Raw genomic sequence first — 5,425 nt, 5'->3', positions numbered from 1 at the left:
TGGCGTCTGTTCTTATAAAGTCTAGGCATTTCTGTAGTTGGAAAATTTCCAGTGACCCACCCGGCCCTCCATGGTCCAGCAAATCTCTCTCACCCATGGTCCCGCAGCCACTTATAATCACTCAGAGGCTGATATCAATTATAACTGCTTGGCCATTAGCTCAGGCTTATTACTGACTAGCCCTTACACTTAACCTATAATTCTTATCTATATTTAGCCACGTGGTTTGGTAACTTTTCTCAGTTCTGCCTTGTCATTTTGCTTCCTCTGTGTCTGACTGGCAACTCCTGACTCTGTCCTTCCTCTTCCCAGAATTCTCCTCATCTGCTTGCCTGCCTATGCTTCCTCCTTGGCTACTGGCCAACCAGAGTTTTATTTACCAACCAATGAGAGCAACACATATTGACAGCATACAGAACGACATCCAATAGCACATTTCTAGTTATGACTAGCATCATATTAAAAGCTTTTTTTTAAGTCAGACAAATGATAATAACACAAAAACAACCACAAACAGACAAAGGAACCAGCAGCCTAGACTACTCTCTTTGACCTAAGTTTCTAGGATTTTTACCACTTGTTTAATTTCCCTTGTTTTTTTTTTCCGAGCCATCTAAATTTTACAAATTGATGTGGTTTTCCATTATAGAGTCACTTGCTTCTACTCTGCATCCTGGGGAAAAGGGTCGGGTAGAGACATGGAGATGCACTCTATAGTGAGTGAATTGAATGTCATTATTGTGTGTTTGTATTCTACTCAATAGCTTCCTGGAACACCTCCATGCAATTTACACTCAGAGCCACTCTGTGAAGCTATTATTTTTTCTATATTTAAAAGGAGACATCTGACTTCAATATGTAAAATGGTTTAACTAAACCAGGACTGATAACAACTTAATCTCTGAACATGCTGATGCATTTATAGTTATAAATTCTTTTTAACACCATGCTTAATTGTGACAATTGGCTGACTCTTTTCATATCAAAGAATTTGCATTGCAGTGTCCTATAGCTTTCAGCATACTGGTTATTCACACACAATAATGAATCGCTCAGCAGTGCCTTTCACATCACCAAATGGGTAAAGACGTCACATGTCCTTGAATCTTCTTTCCCAAATGTTATGCTAGGTGTCATCTCTAGCCTTCCTCAAGCCCTCATACCTCATGCTCTGGCACCCTTAGTTCCTACTTTTCCTTGTTAGTAAACAAATTGCAAGTTAATCTCCTTGGTGAGCCTATGAGATTAACAAAAAAAAAAAAAAAAAAAAAAAGTGCCTGGGAAAATTAACCTTTCTTCTTCTTCCATGGTATTGAGTTCAGGAATGCACTTTAATCACAGTATTCTTGCCTGCCCTGAAATTTGTACTGGGGAATAAACATCTGCCTGATTCATGTCTTAAAGTAGTGTGCATTCTATTCTGCAACATGAAACTCTTGAGACTCCTGAGATGCCCCCTGGCCCTTGAATTATCTCTAGCAAGTGTCTGCAGTAGATTATGTGAAGGAATGCTCCAGCATGTGTGCAGGCCGAGAGGAAGGAAGATATGCTTCTGTGATGGCCTTTTTCCAAGGGGTGGGGAGAGTTCTTACACTCCAGTAAGTAACCCCTCACCTATGCTCTGTAAGTAAGCTCAATAAACCCATTAGTTCCCCCAGAGTGAACTTTGGTAGAATTTTACCTTGGTTTGTCTTTGAGACCTTAAGAGAAGGGGTAGGCATTGCTTAAGTCTACCTGTGGGAAGGAATTTTAGCAACGCTTGGTATAAACAACAGGATAGGCTAGAACTGAGAAATTCTAAGTTTGGGAAGAGCAACGGTGTTGTCCCTAGTACGGGGAATGAGATAAACACGCAAAATGAAGTTGACTTGAGGATAATTGCAGAAGAAATTTTGATGCGGTGGTTAATTGAGTTCCCTGAAGGTTGTCTGTTTGAACTATAATTTGTATTATCTCATTGGACAATTGTATGAATATATATAACAGCATTCTGGTAACTCTCACCCCATTACCCTCTCCTGTCTCCCTCCAAGCACCAACATCAACTCTCCTCTTCCCTGCTGGGGACCAGGCTCAGCAGTTTCGGGGTCCGAAGGACGGGATACCTGGAAGGCATAGAAACGATTCAGAGACTATGCTCATGCAAGCTGACAGGTCACCTCCGGCTTCTGCAGTTGCTAAGCAGCTTTTGGCTACAGTTTCTTTAGCTTCTGCTTTTGCCTTGGTAACCTCAGTCTTTTATTTCCCTCCAAGTCCCTTTCTCACATTCACGACATTTTGTTCTGTTTTGGAATCCTCTGAGTTTATCCAGGGTCCCCCTATGATCATGAGTCTGGACCTGTCCATTGGACATATGCCCTTACCCATCCTCCACCCACGTTCCAGTGTAGAAACAATTGAAAACATTTGGCTCTTCCTCCTCTAGGATCTGCCAGTAGTTTATAGTTCATCCTGGAAGACAGTCAGCCTCTCCCAGTCTATGACTAACTAATGACAGGCCCAATCTCCTGCAGGCTAGTGGTTTAGTCACCTAGAGCCTCTACCAACTCATCAGTTCCTGTTACAGATTTCTCACCCTGTGGCTGCTCTCTCTACTCTCTGGTAAGTTTTCAGTCCCTCCATTTGCTTGTCTCTTTGAGACCAACCTGCTGGCCCTGTCCTCAGTTCTTTTCGTGGATCCCAAAAGAGCTGCTGACTTCTCGGTCTGTTCAGCTCCTTTCTTTTTAGGAAGAAGTAGTAACTTCCAAGGGCAGATGAAAAAACACAAGCCAGAAGTCTCCCTATTGGCCTTCAACAAAAATCATTATATTTGGTATTGTAGTTAATCCCTACTGTAAGCAGGGAAAATCGGCGAGGCTCAGTGCAGCTTCCCGGTTCAGGGAATTGGCTCCTTATTTATTCTGTACCGTCAAACCCAGCCTGGTAAGCAAAGCGCTCCACCACTGACCCCCCCCCCCCAACTGTCACTTCCTTCTGACGTCTCCCCGATGTGCAAACAGTACTTTCTCTGCCGGGAACCTCTTTTCTTTCATGGCTGTTGGTGTTCTTTTTTGTGCTCTGTTTCTTCAAGTCCCTTTCCCAGACACTTCGAAGTTCTCCCCTGCTCCCTTTGACATCATGAGGTCTTGCATTTGAGCCAGGACACTATCTTAAACAGCTGTATGACTTTTTGTTACATATAATTATTAGGATTTAAGTGTTTGAGGGCACCAATTGATATGTTAGCATCGAAGTGGCCATTGCATAAGAATTCCTCTTCTATTTTAATACTAAACTTGATATCCTAAAAAAAACTGAAAATCAATCATTCTAAGCATCTAACACTTATTAAATAACCTTTTAAAAGTAGACTATAACTTCAGTTTTAATGTGATCTCATCTGTCAAACAATTTATGTAACTTAAAGGCAAGAAAATATTTTTGCAGGTAAATGAGAAAACGCTGTCTCATCATAAAACCCCAACACTGGACTATCAATGATTTCTGTACCTCTGCGTCTGATTCTGTCATAGAGGTAGAGTAATGTGTTGTAGAATATTTATTTCAAGATGTGTTGCTTTTGTTTATGCTCCGGAACGTTTGCTTAACGGTGCAAAGATGTGTTTGATTCAATAAAATGAACCTGGGCTGAGTCCGAGTCAGCAACTAGCTGACAGGAAGTGGTAGGGGAGAGCCAGGTGAGAAAGGGTTTATAAGGAGGGCCAGGAGAATCGAGGAGCTTTGTTTTGGAGGACTCCAGCAAGGAGAGGAGGTGAGCTACTTGCTCTTCAGCCTCTCTGAAGCGCAGAATTCCACTTTAACCTTTGGATCAATTGTGAGGTCTCTAGAGGGACAGAGTTTTAGTTAAGTTCCCTTTGTAGCTTTGCAAGAGCTGGAGCCCAAGGGAGCCCTTGCGGCCAATCCTCCGCTGGTAGCTGTGGAGTTGCAGCTGCTGATTCAGACAGCTGTGCTTAAAAGACAGCAGCCATTTAAAAAAGGACAACAGTGTTGTCTTGGGGTTTGGGGTTTTTGTTTGTTTGGTCTGTGTGTGTGTGTGTGTGTGTGTGTGTGTGTTTACCTCCCTGAGTCCTGAGTGGAACCCAAGAAAACCTTTTCTCTAAGTAGATCCGGTGCTATGTTATCTTCTCCATTCTGCCATAAGGAAGTATTACCCCCACTCTCCAAATCAGAACTAGGTACAGTGTTTACTAGAATGACTGTAGCCAAGTTCAACAAACTAGATGACTAGCAAGTGTTAGTCTAGCTCTCGTGTCTGGAGGCTAGTCAAGGTCTTGGCCAGACTCTGCTCCTCCCAGAGCCTCAAAGAGGATGCTCCCTGCACTGTGCCAGCTGCTGCTGGCCCCAGGAACTACTAGCCTCACGGCAAACAAGCCCATTCTCTGTCTCCATCTTCCTGTGACCCCTTCCTCCAGTGTCTGTTTCCCTATGGCTCTCCTCCTCCTCCCTCGGTCTCTGTCTCATCTCTTGTTTCTTTGTCTCTGTTGCTTTCTCTCTCTCTGTCTCTCTCCTTCTCTCTCTGTCTCTCTCCTTCTCTCTCTGTCTCTCTCTCTGTCGCTCTCTCTCTCTCTGTCTCTCTCTGTCTCTCTCTGTCTCTCTCTCTCTCTCTCTCTCTCTCTCTCTCTCTCTCTCTCTCTCTCTCTCTCTCTCTCGTGTCTGTACTCCTAAGGAGAGCAGTTATACTGGGTAAAGCAACCTCAATAGCCTCCTTTTAACTCCATTGCGCCTGCAAGGACCTCATCTTCCTTCATTAGAAGAGATGAGAATCTCAACGTTTTGGAAGTTGTGCCGGTTAGTTTTATCCAGTTGACACAAATTAGAGACACGTCGTCAAAAGAGGAACCCTCAGCTGAGGAATTGCCTCCATCCATCAGATTTGCCTGTGTGCATGCCTGAGGAGGTGTTTTCCTGATAATGATTGACGTGGTCGGTCCCACTTACCCCTTGGCAGGTGTTTCAGGGTTAGGTAAGAACGCAAGCTGAGCGAGACAGTAGTAAGCAGCATTTCTCTCTGATCTCTGCTTCAATTGGGGTCTCCAGGTTTCTACTTTGTCATCTCTGGGTGATAAAGTGTAAGCTGTATGACGAAAACAGCGCTTTCATACCCAAATTGCTTCTTGGTCATGGTGTTTATCGCAGGAACAGACAGAGGATCATAACTCAACCCCATACAATGGGGTTTAGCTCGGGATGTTGGCGTCTCTCTGTATAACTGTTCTGGAAACTGGCTCTGTTGTATCCCTACTCTGATAAGTAGCATTCTTTCCTTCTGTATGTCTGCAGTGAGTCAGGTGACCCTGGGATAAAAAAAGCATGAGCAGAAAGGCCGCATGCCGATGATAAACAAGCAAGGATACTCAGAGAGCTTAAAGCGCTGCTGGTATCATATTCCCGCTTTACTGATTCTGGATTGCCCTTGGCAGTCTTC

Source organism: Peromyscus maniculatus, chromosome 18, assembly GCF_049852395.1.
Source record: "Peromyscus maniculatus bairdii isolate BWxNUB_F1_BW_parent chromosome 18, HU_Pman_BW_mat_3.1, whole genome shotgun sequence".
In the NCBI taxonomy this organism is placed as follows: Eukaryota; Metazoa; Chordata; class Mammalia; order Rodentia; family Cricetidae; genus Peromyscus; species Peromyscus maniculatus.
Note: the sequence above shows the minus strand (reverse complement) of the source record.